This window comes from Pristiophorus japonicus, chromosome 1 (genome assembly GCF_044704955.1).
Source record: "Pristiophorus japonicus isolate sPriJap1 chromosome 1, sPriJap1.hap1, whole genome shotgun sequence".
Taxonomy (NCBI): Eukaryota; Metazoa; Chordata; class Chondrichthyes; family Pristiophoridae; genus Pristiophorus; species Pristiophorus japonicus.
The window spans coordinates 13,615,585-13,633,393 of NC_091977.1; the positions used below are offsets into that span (position 1 = coordinate 13,615,585).

At 45.7% G+C, this 17,809-nt stretch overlaps 1 protein-coding gene across 1 annotated transcript in view; it reads right to left on the bottom strand.

Annotated features, from left to right (window-relative positions):
* The window catches only part of poln (polymerase (DNA directed) nu), a 520,953-nt gene that overhangs the window by 73,261 nt on the left and 429,883 nt on the right, over window positions 1-17,809 (bottom strand). The gene's annotated exons all lie outside the window — the stretch shown is intronic.

A 17,809-nucleotide genomic window follows, 5' to 3' on the forward strand; every position in this document is an offset into this window, starting at 1 on the left:
ATCCCAGGAACGAGTTAAGGAATCCTGACCAGCAGTGATTGACACTAATACTGGGCGCCCGATGTGGGAAAACATTTCATTAGCCAAGGCTTGGCAAGCACCAAAAGACAGCCTGGTTTTTTTCATTATTAAGGAGACTTCCAATTAATTGAATTTTTAGAATAAACTATTTGTTTTTAAAAAAAAAGCTGTAAGCTTTTGTATATTAGGCTTTGGGCAGAAAAGAGAGCTCTTGAGAGCTAAGCCTTTTGATCACCACGTGAATGTAGTGACCTTGTTATATCATGTACAGCTTCTCAAGACAGACCAAGAAATCGGACAAAAGCCTTTTCATACATGCCTGGAGAAATGCACTCAAAAACAGATCTAAAGTTACAGAGTTCCTGAGTACCAGCCACTTGGTTTTATCTCATGGTCCACAACAACTCCCTTCAGCTGGGTGTTTAATATTACTTCTTTCTCATGCATACACGTAGTTCCACAGCTATTTGAGAACATTCGGATCTGCATTCTCTGAGAAGCAGCTTGATTTCCTTTAATTAGAATGCGTCTTGAATAACGATCCTGCCTGAAACACAGCATCGATTGTCCAGGTTTGCAGCTGAGGTTAATGTTTTTCTTGTCAGAATACTCTTGCATACAAAATGTTGCCAACTTTCCGAACTCCTTTTGTTTTTGTGTAACACGCGATGCAACCCTGGTCCTGAGACAGCAGCGAGGGCATCAGCCTCCCACTGCATGAGAACGTTTGGTTATCCTTTGCAGTTGCACTCCCAAGACGAGATGGACCCCATAACTGCGATGAAGAAATTATAGTGTCACCCACAAAGAGCATGAAACGGAAAAGAACGCAAACCAAACAGAAAGAGGATTAAGTGGCTCGTCTGTACGATGGAAGCAAGCTGACTTGCAATTCACTTGTAATGATTGCAAAATTACCCCCAGCAAAGAATCTGTTACAGACTTAGAACAATCATGCAGAAAAGAAAAGGAGGAAGAAGAAATGAAGGAAGAAGGGAAGGAAGGGAGAGAAAGGAGTGAGAGAAATGAGAAGGAAAGGGAGTGAAGGAAAGGAAAAAATAAAAATAAAAGGAAGACTTGGTTTAACGTCTCATCCGAAAGACGGCACCTCCGACAGTAAGCCCTCCCTCAGTACTGCACTGGAGTTGTCAGCCTAGATCTTTGTACCCAGGTCTCTGGAATGGGACTTGAACCCACAACCTTCTGGCTCCGAGACAAAGGTCGGAATCTTACCAGCCCTGCGAGTGTGTTTTTGGAGACTGGCCCGCTGTCCAAATGGCTGAGATTGACAGCGGGGCGGGATCCCGCTCTGAACCCACCTCCTTGTCAGTTTCCAAAGTGTCGGGTCTGGCTGCGGTTCACAGACCTGACACCAAGTGGTGGGCCAGCCAATTAAGATCATTAATAGGTAGTTTAGAGGTATTTAAAAGAATTTTACCAGGCACGTAACATTTTTCCAAGTTTTTCAGCAGCCTCCCATTGCTCCATGTTAGGTAAGTTTGTCAGGTTCTCAATGACGCTCCTTTGCTTTGGCTAGTTGACAGCAAGAGAAGTGGTATAACAGCTACCATTTTACACTGTTAACTTTCCAATCTCAGAAGCTGAAGCCTTCAGGATTTGGAAGACATTTGAGCTGTATGCAGTTTGGAGGTGTCTGCAGTGAACTCTCTATCCATTGTCACCTCCTTGGAGCAACCTCTCTCACCATTGACAGATCGCTTCTGTCATCTCAACCTCATCTGCCATCTATTCCAGCAGCATCGGTGCCCTTGAGAAAATCTCACTTGGTCCACAGAATCCCCAACATCAACATCACTAAACACACCAGCATCACCACCAACAGCACCAAACTTCTCTGCAATCACCTGATGCTGCACAGTACACAGGGCATCAGCACCTGACCACATTGCTGCCCAGGAGGTCAGGGATGGCCTCACCATGGCCAGATTTACTTCACTTGACGCTGTATACCCTGGCTGCCACATGATATGCCAGGTTGCCAACACCCAACACCAGCACCATAAAGCATCCTACAATGCCCAAGCTATTCCTTTCACACACATCACCTTTGCAGGGGATACCGCTATGTCTGTTGAACTTCAACAATTGTACGTCCCTGCCTGGAGTAAAATGAAAACGGGGAAGGTGGCTCAACCGTGGCTAACAAGGGAAATTAAGGATAGTGTTAAATCCAAGGAAGAGGCATATAAATTGGCCAGAAAAAGCAGCAAACCTGAGGACTGGGAGAATTTTGTAATACAGCAGAGGAGGACAAAGGGTTTAATTAGGAGGGGGAAAATAGAGTATGAGAGGAAGCTTGCTGGGAACATAAAAACTAACTGCAAAAGCTTCTAGAGATATGTGAAGAGAAAAAGATTAGTGAAAACAAACGTGGGTCCCTTGCAGTCAGATTCAGATGAATTTATAATGGGGAACAAAGATATGGCGGACCAGTTAAACAAATACTTTGGTTCTGTCTTCACGAAGGAAGACACAAATAACTTTCCAGAAATACTAGGGAACCAAGGGTCCAGTGAGAAGGAGGAACTGAAGGAAATCCTTATTAGGCGGGAAATTGTGTTAGGGAAATTGATGGGATTGAAGGCCAATAAATCCCCGGGGCCTGATAGGCTGCATCCCAGAGTACTTAAGGAGGCAGCCCGAGAAATAGTGGATGCATTGGTGATCATTTTCCAACAGTCTATCGATTCTAGATCTGTTCCTATGGACCAGAAGGTAGCTAATGTGATGCCACTTTTAAGAAAGGAGGGAGAGGGAAAACGGGTAATTATAGACCAGTTAGCCTGACATCAGTCGTGGGGAAAATGTTGGAATCATTTATTAAAGATGAAATAGCAGCACATTTGGAAAGCAGTGAGGGGATTGGTCCAAGTCAGCATGGATGTATGAAAGGGAAATTTTGCTTGACAAATCTTCTAGAATTTTTTGAGGATGTAACTGATAGAGTGGACAAGAGAGAACCAATGGATGTGCTGTATTTGGACTTTCAAAAGGCTTTTGACAAGGTCCCACACAAGAGATTGATGTGCAAAATTAAAGCACATGGTATTGGGGGTAATGTACTGACAGGGATAGAGAACTAGTTGGCAGACAGGAAGCAGAGAGTCGGGATAAACGGATCCTTTTCAGAATGGCAGGCAGTGACTAGTGGGGTGCCGCAGGGCTCAGTGCTGGGACCCCAGCTATTTACAATATACATTAATGATTTGGATGAGGGAATTGAGTGTAATATCTCCAAGTTTGCAGATGACACGAAGCTGTGTGGCAGTGTGAGCTGTGAGGAGGATGCTAAAAAGCTGCAGGGTGACTTGGACAGGTTAGGTGAGTGGGAAAACATGTGGCAGATGCAGTATAATGTGGATAAATGTGAGGTTATCCACTTTGGGGGCAAAAACATGAAAGCAGAATATTATCAGAATGGCAGCAGATTAGGAAAAGGGGAGGTGCACGAGACCTGGGTGTCATGGTACATCAGTCATTGAAAGTTGGCATGCAGGTACAGCAGGTGGTGAAGAAGGCAAATGGTATGTTGGCCTTCATAGCTAGGGGATTTGAGTATAGGAGCAGGGAGGTCTTACTGCAGTTGTACAGGGCCTTAGTGAGACCTCACCTGGAATATTGTGTTCAGTTTTGGTCTCCTAATCTGAGGAAGGATGTTCTTGCTATTGAGGGAGTGCAGCGAAGGTTCACCAGACTGATTCCCGGGATGGCAGGACTGACATATGAGGAGAGACTGGATCAACTGGGCCTGTATTCACTGGAGTTTAGAAGGATGAAACATATAAAATTCTGACGGGCTGGACAGGTTAGATGCAGGAAGAATGTTCCCGATGTTGGGGAAGTCCAGAACCAGGGTACATAGTCTAAGGATGAGGGGTAAGCCATTTAGGACTGAGATGAGGAGAAACTTCTTCACTCAGAGAGTTGTTAACCTGTGAAATTCTCTATCTCAGAGAGTTGTAGATGCCAGTTCATTGGATATATTCAAGAGTGAGTTAGATATGGCCCTTACGGCTAAAGGGATCAAGGGGTATGGAGAGAAAGCAGGAAAGGGGTACTGAGGTGAATGATCAGCCATGATCTTATTGAATGATGGTGCAGGCTCGAAGGGCCAAATGGCCTACTCCTGCATCTATTTTCTATGTTTCTATATTTCTATTCACTGTAACTCACTAAGCCACTTCCAAAGGTGCACACAAATCTGGCCAGGAAACTTTACATGGACATTGGTTAAAAGACCCAAGTGCCTACCCTTGTGTGTTGTTAATTGGTATGAGTGGACTAGGTTGAGGGCGTGTGTGAGGTGTGGCTAGTGAGATGGGGATGTGATAATGTAGATAGAGAGAGAGGGATGGCTGGAGGTAGACGGTAGGTTGGGATGAGTAAGGATGTGCAGGACGAGGGTAGGGAAGTGTGATGGGGGTGTGATGAGTGGCACAGCAGGATGAGGTTGAGTGTGGCTTTGCAGTAACGTCTTGTGATCTACTGAGATCACTGAAAGGTTTGCGCCACTGCAGCCAGCTCCTCCTGACGACATCCCTGCTAGTACCCTCCTGTGCAATATGCAACCAGGCTGCGTTGGTGTCCTGGGGAGGTCTCTCTGCCCATTGAAAGGGAAGGGAATCTCCCTGCATGCTGTGTCTCCCTCCATACGCATCTGCAGGGAGTGATGGGAGAGCCTAGGTGCTGCCGTGCACCCTTGTGCAGTGCTTGTCAGTGTGTGCAGCACCTCAGTCAGTCGAGGAGGCGGGAGCTCGGAGCAGCGTGAGTCCGGGGTCGGCGAGAGGCCTATAAAGGCCAGCGGGAGTCGGGCAGTTCGAGCAGTCAGTCGAGGAGGCGGGAGCTCGGAGCAGCGTGAGTCCGGGGTCGGCGAGAGGCGTACCGGTGCAGCTGCAGGGAGAAGGCAAAAAAACAAAGGTGACGTCACAGCCTAGGGGGTAAGTGATTGGCTGGTGATTGGTGAGTAGTTTTTCTTTTTCTTCTTATATTGGTCAGTAACTTTTAACATTGTTATTACCAGTTTAAGTGTATCTAAGGGTTAAGACATGGCAGGAGAGCTCGGTCGGGTGTTATGCTCCTCCTGTACCATGTGGGAACTCAGGGACACTTCCGGTGTCCCTGACGACTACGTGTGCGGGAAGTGTATCCGCCTCCAGCTCCTGACGGTCCGCGTTGCGGAATTGGAGCTGAGGGTGGATTTACTCTGGAGCATCCACGATGCTGAGAATGACGTGAGTATCACGTGTAGTGAGTTGGTCTTACCGCAGGGAAAGGGTCCACAGCCAGATAGGGAATGGAAGACCAGCAGGAAGAGTAGAGCAAGGAAGGTAGTGCAGGGGTCCCCTGCGGTCATCCCCCTGCAAAACAGATACACCGCTTTGGGTACTGTTGAGGGGAATGACTCATCAGGGGAGGGCAGCAGCAGCCAAGTTCATGGCACCGTGGCTGGCTCTGCTGCACAGGAGGGCAAGAAAAAGAGTGGGAGAGCGATAGTGATAGGGGATTCAATTGTGAGGGGAATAGATAGGCGTTTCTGCGGCCGCAACCGAGACTCCAGGATGGTATGTTGCCTCCCTGGTGCAAGGGTCAAGGATGTCTCGGAGCGGGTGCAGGACATTCTGAAATGGGAGGGAGAACAGCCAGTTGTCGTGGTGCACATTGGTACCAACGACATAGGCAAAAAAAGGGATGAGGTCCTACGAAACGAATTTAAGGAGCTAGGAGCTAAATTAAAAAGTAGGACCTCAAAAGTAGTAATCTCGGGATTGCTACCAGTGCCACGTGATAGTCAGAGTAGGAATCGCAGGATAGCGCAGATGAATACGTGGCTTGAGCAGTGGTGCAGCAGGGAGGGATTCAAATTCCTGGGGCATTGGGACCGGTCCTGGGGGAGGTGGGACCAGTACAAACCGGACGGTCTGCACCTGGGCAGGACTGGAACCAATGTCCTAGGGGGAGTGTTTGCTAGTGCTGTTGGGGAGGATTTAAACTAATATGGCAGGGGGATGGGAACCAATGCAGGGAGACAGAGGGAAACAAAAAGGAGCCAAAAGCAAAAGACAGAAAGGAGATGAGGAAAAGTGTAGGGCAGAGAAACCCAAGGCAAAGAACAAAAAGGGCCACTGTACAGCAAAATTCTAAAAGGACAAAGGGTGTTAATAAAACAAGCCTGAAGGCTTTGTGTCTTAATGCAAGGAGTATCCGCAATAAGGTGGATGAATTAATTGTGCAAATAGATGTTAACAAATATGATGTGATTGGGATTACGGAGACGTGGCTCCAGGATGATCAGGGCTGGGAACTCAACATTCAGGGGTATTCAACATTCAGGAAGGATAGAATAAAAGGAAAAGGAGGTGGGGTAGCATTGCTGGTTAAAGAGGAGATTAATGCAATAGTTAGGAAAGACATTAGCTTGGATGATGTGGAATCTATATGGGTAGAGCTGCAGAACACCAAAGGGCAAAAAACGTTAGTAGGAGTTGTGTACAGACCTCCAAACAGTAATAGGGATGTTGGGGAGGGCATCAAACAGGAAATTAGGGGTGCATGCAATAAAGGTGTAGCAGTTATAATGGGTGACTTTAATATGCACATAGATTGGGCTAGCCAAACTGGAAGCAATACGGTGGAGGAGGATTTCCTGGAGTGCATAAGGGATGGTTTTCTAGACCAATATGTTGAGGAACCAACTAGGGGGGAGGCCATCTTAGACTGGGTGTTGTGTAATGAGAGAGGATTAATTAGCAATCTCATTGTGCGAGGCCCCTTGGGGAAGAGTGACCATAATATGGTGGAATTCTGCATTAGGATGGAGAATGAAACAGTAATTTCAGAGACCATGGTCCAGAACTTAAAGAAGGGTAACTTTGAAGGTATGAGGCGTGAATTGGCTAGGATAGATTGGCGAATGATACTTAGGGGGTTGACTGTGGATGGGCAATGGCAGACATTTAGAGACCGCATGGATGAAGTACAACAATTGTACATTCCTGTCTGGCGTAAAAATAAAAAGGGGAAGGTGGCTCAACCGTGGCTATCTAGGGAAATCAGGGATAGTATTAAAGCCAAGGAAGTGGCATACAAATTGGCCAGAAATAGCAGCGAACCTGGGGACTGGGAGAAATTTAGAACTCAGCAGAGGAGGACAAAGGGTTTGATTAGGACAGGGAAAATGGAGTATGAGAAGAAGCTTGCAGGGAACATTAAGGCGGATTGCAAAAGTTTCTATAGGTATGTAAAGAGAAAAAGGTTGGTGAAGACAAACGTAGGTCCCCTGCAGTCAGAATCAGGGGAAGTCATAACGGGGAGCAAAGAAATGGCGGATCAATTGAACAAGTACTTTGGTTCGGTATTCACTAAGGAGGATACAAACAACCTTCCGGATATAAAAGGGGTCAGAGGGTCTAGTAAGGAAGAGGAACTGAGGGAAATCTTTATTAGTCGGGAAATTGTGTTGGGGAAATTGATGGGATTGAAGGCAGATAAATCCCCAGGGCCTGATGGCCTGCATCCTAGAGTACTTAAGGAGGTGGCCTTGGAAATAGCGGATGCATTGACAGTCATTTTCCAACATTCCATTGACTCTGGATCAGTTCCTATGGAGTGGAGGGTAGCCAATGTAACCCCACTTTTTAAAAAAGGAGGGAGAGAGAAAACAGGGAATTATAGACCGGTCAGCCTGACCTCAGTAGTGGGTAAAATGATGGAATCAATTATTAAGGATGTCATAGCAGTGCATCTGGAAAATGGTGACATGATAGGTCCAAGTCAGCATGGATTTGTGAAAGGGAAATCATGCTTGACAAATCTTCTGGAATTTTTTGAGGATGTTTCCAGTAAAGTGGACAAAGGAGAACCAGTTGATGTGGTATATTTGGACTTTCAGAAGGCTTTCGACAAGGTCCCACACAAGAGATTAATGTGCAAAGTTAAAGCACATGGGATTGGGGGTAGTGTGCTGACGTGGATTGAGAACTGGTTGTCAGACAGGAAGCAAAGAGTAGGAGTAAACGGGTACTTTTCAGAATGGCAGGCAGTGACTAGTGGAGTGCCGCAAGGTTCTGTGCTGGGGCCCCAGCTGTTTACATTGTACATTAATGATTTAGACGAGGGGATTAAATGCAGTATCTCCAAATTTGCGGATGATACTAAGTTGGGTGGCAGTGTGAGCTGCGAGGAGGATGCTATTAGGCTGCAGAGTGACTTGGATAGGTTAGGTGAGTGGGCAAATGCATGGCAGATGAAGTATAATGTGGATAAATGTGAGGTTATCCACTTTGGTGGTAAAAACAGAGAGACAGACTATTATCTGAATGGTGACAGATTAGGAAAAGGGAAGGTGCAACGAGACCTGGGTGTCATGGTACATCAGTCATTGAAGGTTGGCATGCAGGTACAGCAGGCGGTTAAGAAAGCAAATGGCATGTTGGCCTTCATAGCGAGGGGATTTGAATACAGGGGCAGGGAGGTGTTGCTACAGTTGTACAGGGCCTTGGTGAGGCCACACCTGGAGTATTGTGTACAGTTTTGGTCTCCTAACTTGAGGAAGGACATTCTTGCTATTGAGGGAGTGCAGCGAAGGTTCACCAGACTGATTCCCGGGATGGCGGGACTGACCTATCAAGAAAGATTGGATCAATTGGGCTTGTATTCACTGGAGTTCAGAAGAATGAGAGGGGACCTCATAGAAACGTTTAAAATTCTGACGGGTTTAGACAGGTTAGATGCAGAAAGAATGTTCCCAATGTTGGGGAAGTCCATAACCAGGGGTCACAGTCTGAGGATAAGGGGTAAGCCATTTAGGACCGAGATGAGGAGAAACTTCTTCACCCAGAGAGTGGTGAACCTGTGGAATTCTCTACCACAGAAAGTAGTTGAGGCCAATTCACTAAATATATTCAAAAGGGAGTTAGATGAAGTCCTTACTACTCGGGGGATCAAGGGGTATGGCGAGAAAGCAGGAAGGGGGTACTGAAGTTTCATGTTCAGCCATGAACTCATTGAATGGCGGTGCAGGCTAGAAGGGCTGAATGGCCTGCTCCTGCACCTATTTTCTATGTTTCTATGTTTCTATGTTTCTCAGTGCTGTTAAAACACTGACAGAACAACTGTCAAAATCAATGTGGACATGGTCCCTTTAAGGAGACCAGCTGATGACCTAATTGGCCGGGAACCTCGCAGGGCGGGCTTAACAAGAGAAGAGTCTTCACACAATGTGGGCTGGAGCAAGGAGCGGCTTCGCCACACGCCACCGACCCTGGCTATCCCGGTATCACCAATGTTGGCGAGATCGCGGCCAAAGGTTCTGCCAACTGAGCCACAGCTGACACAGGCAACAGAAGAAGGTGGGCAGGCCTGATCTGGGGTGGTGAAATGGTCGGAAAGGCGTCGGGTTGAAGCCAGGAGGTAGGCTTTAAAAAAATGTAACTCCTCCCTCGGACCATTCCCACTGTGGGGGGAGGGCAAGGGGGGGGTTAAAATCAGAGCCATTGTGTCCGATGAACTTCATTAATAAAGCTTCAGATTGAGAGAGGGATTCATTGCGAGAGGGATGGAGCACAAAAGCAGGGAGGTCCTGCTGCAACTGTACAGGGTATTGGTGAGGCCGCACCTGGAGTACTGCGTGCAGTTTTGGTCACCTTACTTAAGGAAGGATATACTAGCTTTGGAGGGGGTACAGAGACGATTCACTCGGCTGATTCCGGAGATGAGGGGGTTTCCTTATGATGATAGATTGAGTAGACTGGGTCTTTACTCGTTGGAGTTCAGAAGGATGAGGGGTGATCTTATAGAAACATTTAAAATCATGAAAGGGATAGACAAGATAGAGGCAGAGAGGTTGTTTCCACTGGTCGGGGAGACTAGAACTAGGGGGCACAGCCTCAAAATACTGGGGAGCTAATTTAAAACCGAGTTGAGAAGGAATTTCTTCTCCCAGAGGGTTGTGAATCTGTGGAATTCTCTGCCCAAGGAAGCAGTTGAGGCTAGCTCATTGAATGTATTCAAGTCACAGATAGATAGATTTTTAACCAATAAGGGAATTAAGGGTTACGGGGAGAGGGCGGGTAAGTGGAGCTGAGTCCACGGCCAGATCAGCCATGATCTTATTGAATGGCGGAGCAGGCTCGAGGGGCTAGATGGCCTACTCCTGTTCCTAATTCTGATGTTCTTATGTTAATGGAAATTTTCAGAGAATAAGAATGATCAGCAACTCTTTCAGCAAGATTGATTGAGGTCTATCTCAAGCTGTCGAACTCTGCTCCACAGATCAAGAAACAAGTATTAAAGCAGAGTTGATGGAAAACTACAAAGCAGCTTTGGTTTTTTGACCAGTCAATCTAACATTGCCCGGACTGATAAAGGAAGTCACTGTACTTTCGGCAAATGTGCGACATATTGGAGGAATCCTAAACAACAATTTTGCATGGCTGGCAATGACAGCGTTGGTAATTATACTGTCACCCAAGGGTCAATACCACCCCACCATCAGCTGTTTACATGGACTTGCTGGTCAGAAGTGGGTGTGACAGAAGGACAACAGCTCTATTTGGAAACAGCCAGTGTTTTAATGGTTAAATGAATGGTTCGAGCCGTCACTGATGTGAAGAGAAGACATTAAAAGAAAGAAAGATTTGCGTTTATATAGCGCCTTTCACCGACCACTGGATGTCCCAAAGCGCTTTACAGCCAATGAGATACTTTGAAGTGTAGTCACTGTTGTCATGTAGGAAACGCGGCAGTCAATTTGTGCACAGCAAGCTCCCACAAGCAGCAAAGTGATAATGCCCAGATATTCTGTGTTTTTTTTAGTGATGTTGATTGAGGGATAAATATTAGGCAGGCCAGCGGGGAGAACACCCCTGCTGCTCTTCGAAATAGTGCCGTGGGATATTTTACATCCACCTGAGAGGATAGGCGGAGCCTCGGTTTAATGCCTCATCTGAAAAAAGACGGCACCTCTGACAGTGCAGCACTCCCTCAGTGCTGCACTGGAGCGCCAGCATGGATTTTTGGGCTTGAACCCACAACCTCTTTACTCAGAGGTCAGGCTGACATTGTCAATGAGCAATGATGCTCTTCCCCAACAGTTTGGAAATTTGAAGGTGATTTCAATCTAGATATTATTTGTAAATGATTTCCTGCCTTCAAAGGGGGGGGAGATGTGGGGGCACTGTACCATTTGGTCATCACCGTTACCAATACTGTCAAATAAACACTATGTTTGATCTCAAGGGCAATTGACTGTTAAGTGGAAAAACATTCGAGGCGAAATTGTCCTGCCCCCGTCGCGGAAGTCCAGCCCCCGTCGCGGAATTGCCCTGACCGTCCCTGAAAGTAAGCACCGCGCAATCTCCAGCCTTCCTTTGGGGGCAGTAACCGTGGCGCTAATAGAGCGGGGAGTCAAGCGCTATGCGGATGCTCGGCGTCACACTGACGCATTTCAATGCCCCTCCCCTTCGCTTAAAGGGGAGGACCGCTGCACATTCTACAAGGCCTCCGATGTCCACCACTGGGCCACCAGTGCAGCGTGTGATGGGGCCTGCAAGATGGAGTGCAGAGCTGCAGGATGGCGGGCCGGACCACGCTATGGCCGCCATCGTTGAGCCGACCCGAGAGTAGGCCGACAAAAAAAAGATGCTGGCCCAGGGCGCTGGCGCCATCCCCTTTAAGCACCGCCCCGAGAGCGGATGTCAGCCAGCTTCGTGACCCCGCGGGGCAATTTCCCCCGTGGCGTGGTAAAGGGTCGGCATGGGGCGGTGAGGGGTCACCATGCACAGTGATGACGTCATCGCCAGTTGTGCAGCAGCCCGGGGCGCTAACCGTGGCTGCCATGGCCGCCCCTCCGCAAACGCCCAGGCATTTTCCCAGAAGGAGGTATCCCCTCTCCCTTCCCCGGGCGAAAAGTCTCCTCGCCCAACGGGGCTATAAAAAGGGGCAATTTTACCCCCATTATTCTAAACTTGCAGCATTTATTGACGAGGAGAAACTGCAAAGGACCAGGACAGATAGTGCAGCTCACGGAGTGTATTGCTGGGGACTTTGGCTCCGACTGTGTCAGTGCTGTGAGAAGGGTGGGAGGTGGACTGGAGGGATTTTAACAGGGAAGTTCAGGAAGGATGCGCATGGATTTGGGAGGCAATGACAAGGGCCTTAGAGTGGAAAGGGAAGTCAGAGATGGAGCAATAACTGGAGAGGAGGGATGAGTCTCGGGTGAGGGATTTGAGAAGGGATTTGAAGATCAGAGAATCAGTGTCTGACCAAAGGGAGTCACTGATAACCTGCTATCCTGGGGCCAGGAAGGAGAGCTGAATTGCAAGGAGTTGAGTGGCGATGGGATTGAGGGAGCAAAAGGTGGGTTTAATGGACAAGGTAGGTTGGAGAGGCCAAGGGAAATGGGCAAGAAAGTGCAACAAGACTGGTTGCCTGGGTTTAGAGTGAGTGGGGACTGCGGGAGGTTGGACCTCAGGCAGGTGAGGAAGTGACAGAGGCAATGACCTAGATGGAGATCTTAAAGATGATGGAAATCTATGAGCTTCTGACACTAGGTGTTGAGTTCGGCGGGAGGGTGAGGGAGTTAAGGAGATAGATGGTCGTGGAGGAAAGAGTCCTGGGGTTACCCTTGCCCTCCAAAGTGATCGTGGAGTAATAGACGAGAACAAAGTATGGTAGTGTTTGACATGGTAAAACCAGATCTGGTGACTAATGACTAGGTGATTTATGCGCTCAGTATCCTCGAGTAAATCACACGCATTAATATAGCGCGTTTGATGTAAAAATGTCCCAAGGGGCTCCACAGAGGAAGAAAGGAATGGACATCAACACTGACTCCCTGACCAGAGGAGAGTCTTTTCCTATTTACCCTATCAAAACTCCTTCATTAATTTAAACACTTGTATTAAATCTCCTCTTAGCCATCTCTCCTCCAGTGGAAATAATCTGCTTTTCTTTCACTATTTTCCTGTTTGGTTGTAAATGCCTCACTTACAGTCAGCTTCCCGGAAAGTCGCAAACTATGTTTGGATGATATTTATTTCCAGGGAAACGTTCTGACCATTTTCTGATACAAGTAATTCAGAAGCAAGTCAAAAGACGGGAATGTGCATTCAACTCTTGCAGCCATATCTGCATCAGGCTGGGTTGAAGTCTGGAGTCGAATGGAACTGGCGGAAAGCAAACTGGGCCTCAGCGAGCAGCCTATTGGTCAGTTGGGGCCTCTGGGTGGTTTTGTCGATGGCTCCAGCCATCGCTTGGCTGCTAACTGCGAGGAGACCGGTGGGGCAGTAATTGGCTGGGTTAGATTGGTCTTTTTTGTGGATAGGACGTAACTGGGCAATTTTCCAAGTTGTTGGGAAATATTCCTCAGAGTAGAGAAACATGTAGGAATTCTTCAATTTTATTGATATTAGCATCATTCCATCTTGTACCTCAAATTAATCATTAGCTTTGGCTTCCCTAAGTTCTATCCTTACCTGTGTGAGAACACCACCGCAGGTCGGGGCTATAAATACAGCTGGAGCAGTAAAAGAAAGATGACCATATAGCTGTCGGATTATCGTAAAAGTCCAAGTGGATCAATAATGACCTTTAGGGAAGGAAATCTGCTGTCCTTACCCAGTCTGGGCCTATGTGTGGCTCCAGGCCCACAACAATATGCTTGACTCTTAATTGCCCTCTGAAGCGGCCCAGTTGTATCCATTCAGGGGTTCAAGAGGCTGGCCAAGCACCCCACCTTTTCAGGGCAACTCGGGATGGGCAATAAATTTCCGGCCTTGCCAGAGATGTCTGCATCCTGAGAATGAATTTCAAAAATGACACTGAGTGATTTACTTTTACATTAGACATAAAGATTTATAGATTTATAGATTGGTAGAGTGCTAGCTGCAAATTAGCAGTGTTGATTGTGTAAATGCTTGCATGGCCATAAGTTATTCGTTAACTTTTAAGAGCTGTCAAGATGAAATACTATTGGAATACTTAAGGATAGAACTTAGGGAAGCCAAAGCTAATGATTAATTTGAGGTACAAGATGGAATGATGCTAATATCAATAAAATTGAAGAATTCCTACATGTTTCTCTACTCTGAGGGATATTTTTATTGTTATTTTGTAGACAGGTGAATTTTTATTTTAAAGGATAAATCAGAAAGATGGTGTGGAACGAATATTGGCGAACAGCAACCTTATGGTTGTCAAGGTAACATGGGTCAAATTTTGTTGTTTAGTTGTTACAGATTGGCTCACAGAGATACAACATGGCTGCAGGAAGCAGGGATATGGTTCAAGTACATCTTCACTTGTTGAGCATTGTGGTCATCTATTTATCCAAGTTCTGTTGACCTAAAGGGCTGACTGCTGAGTCTCAATCTGACCCTTTCCTATTGAATGGTGGAGCGGCCTTGCAGGGCTGAATGGCCTACACCTGCTTCTAGTTCTTATGTTCTTATATTCTTATGTTCTTTCGTATGAATTTCACCAGCTCAATTTTTAAGATTTGGCTTTTCAATGGGTTGAAAAAAAAAATTTTTTAGACCCATATTTCAGCCAACATGAAGGCAGAAGAATAAATAATGAAAGGAAAGGTTAGGATAGATAGAGTAGGGCCAAAAAAAATAGTGACCTTTTTGCCATAACTTGAAAAGAAGTCTGTCAGAATGGCAGGAATCTAGGCCAGGCCCCAGATATGCCGGACAATGTAATGTTTGCTGACGGTGTATTTGGTACATAAAGCCTCCGCAGTGAATATGTGCAAAGGTCACTAGGCCTCCAACTTCAATGTACCTTAGGTCAAGCCTCTTTATGCAGCTGAAACACTTGAATGGTGCTCCAGACGCTCAGTGCCTATTGATACAGATGAGGGTCCATTCAAACATTTCTCTTCTGGGAACTCTATTTGTTAAAGGGCTACACTGTTCCTTGCTCCGAGTGGTGGCCAACAGTTTAATTACGAAGAGGGAGCTAGGGCCCCACTGCCTTAATCTAAGAAAAGTGGCGGTGCTGTAAGGACAGGCTGCAGCTCTTTACTGGCTCAAGACATTCTAGCCCTAACCACCGCAGAGCTCCGAGCATTAAGTGTGCTAAACAACCAGGAGCACCTCAAAACTAAATGAGATGATTGTGACAAAAACAGGGTATTTTTTTTTGTTTAGTTTTGGTATGGTGGCTGTCCCTTTAAATCCATTAGAACACATAGCTATGCTAAACCTTTAGAAAACACTGGTTAGGCCTCAGCTGAAGTGTTACATTAATGCACCACACTTTAGGAAGGATGTCAAGGCCTTGGAGGGGGTGCAAAAAAGATTTACTAGAAAGGTACCAGAGATGAGGGACTTCAGTTATTTAGAGAGACTGGAGGAGCTGGGGTTGTTCTCCTTAGATCAGAGAAGGATAAGAGATTTGATAGGGGTCTTCAAAATCATGAATGATTTCGCAAGAGTAAATAAGGAGAAACTGTTTCCAGTGGCAGAAGGATCGGTAACCAGAGGACCCAGATTTAAGGTGTATGGTAAAAAACCAGAGGCAACGTTTTGTTACACAGTGAGTTGTTACAGTGCCTGAAGAAGTGGTGGAAGCAGATTCAATAATAACTTTCAAAACAGAATTGGATAAGTGCTTGAAGGGGAAAACAATGCAGTGCTGTGGGGAAAGAACAAGGGAGTGGGATTAATTGGATAGCTCAATATATATAGCTCCACCCAGTGGACTACTGTGGTAATCAGCCATCTTAGAGCCTGCGTCTTTGTGAGGTCGTACCAACGATATCATATTGACGACGAAGGATAGGATTTATGAATAACCTAGCTGAAATTTTTGTTGGTGAATGATTCAGCCAACCAACAGAGAGACTTTGAGAGCTTCTTTGTTTTGATTAACAGTTAAAAAAAAATCCAAGGTAAATTACAAGCACACGTGACTGAACGTCCAGATCCAGGTGGCCTATGAGAATAATAGGGCACTTGGGTGAGTTTCAATGCAACCGTGAGACTTTCTGAGTATATGTGGAGTGGCTAGAAATGTTTTTCACCGCGAATAGTATAATCAAAGTCCCCGATGATGAAAACTGTAACCGGGTGGTGTTGGAAAGAAAACGGGCTATTTTGTTAACTGAAGCAGGGCCCGAAGTGTATGAAACCCTGAAAAATGTGTTTGTGCCTGTCAAGCCAAAGGACACATCATTAAGCAGATTCAGCACTACAGTCCTGAGCCCCTGGAAATTGCTGTAAGTTATCGTTTCGGAATACGAGATCAATTTATTCACAAAAGTATCAGTGAGTACATTGTAGGATTGAAGAAGCTATCTATTCACTGTCATTTCAGAAACTTTCAGGACCGAGCATTGCGTGACCGCTTTGTTTGTGGGATGAAAAATGATGCGATCAGAAGAAAGTTATTGACAATTCCTAACTTGACTTATGATTTAGCTTGTCTCACAGCTATGTCAATGTCAATATTCCCGAGAATTTCGTACCATTTCCAGTTGTCAGACAACTGAGGTGCATCGCCTGCAGGTTAAAAGTAAAAGGCAATTGAGCCCCAAGGTCTCAGCAACTGGCAATGATAACAGAGCATTGAAATCATGCTATCGGTGCCTGGGACAACACATTGCTCAAAGTTGTCCATATGTGAAGGCAGAGTGTTTTTCATCTGATACATATGATATTGATTATGGATGATCAGCTGATCACAGTAATCCTGATGTTATAGCTAGATTGCCTTCCCCATCACATGTTAGACCCAATAGGGAAGAAGTGTTCAGTTTTTCATACACTGATAAACTGCCAATCACAGTTGAAGAGATTGATAGAGCAACCAAACGTGACCCAGTTATGTCAAAGGAGTATGATTACATCGCAAATGGCTGGCCAAACCAGGTATCAGAGAAAGATATTCATCATTCTTCATTTGTAGGAATGAATTATCAATTGATAAAGATTGTATCATGTGGGGTACAAGAGTGGTTATACCAAATAAATGCAGGTCCAAATTATTAGGAAACCTCCATGACCAGCAACTGGGAATGTGCTTGACCAAGAGTTTTGTATTTCCTTCAGTTGGCCTCCCAGAAGAAATTGTTACTTATGGTGCCCAGGTCTAGATAAAGATATAGAGTACATCGTTCGTCAGTATACAACATGTCAATCGGTAAGCAAGAAACCACCATCAGTACCATTACAGCCATGGAAATGGCCTCTCAGGGTGTGGCAAAGATTACATATCGATTTTGCTGAGCTAAAAGGACAGCAATTGTTCATTCTGATTGATAGCCATTCGAAGTGGGGAGAGGTGTTTCCAAAGCGGAAAATAACAATTAGTAAAACATTAGACATTTTGAAAAGATTATTTTCTTCATTTGGCCTCCCAGAAGAAATTGTTTCTGATAATGGACCACAATTTTGTTCAGAAGAATTTGCACAGTTCATGAGCAAAAATGGTGGGAAACATACCAAGGTTCCACCATACTATCCTGCTTCAAATGGTGCAGCAGAGCACACAGTACAAATTGTAAAACGTGCCCTCATCAAACATATGTTGGATCCAAATGCAAAGAAATGACAGTTGTCATTGGACCACAAATTAGCTAATTTTCTAATTACGTATCATAATACTCCTCATATAACTACTGGTAGAACACCAGCAGAGTTGTTCCTCAAACGACAGCCACGAACCAGATTCACATTGTTAAAACTAAACTTGGAACAGTCCATAGAAGAGAAACAATTAAGACAGAAAGAGAATCATGATAGAGATAGAGTAAAAGAGAGAAATG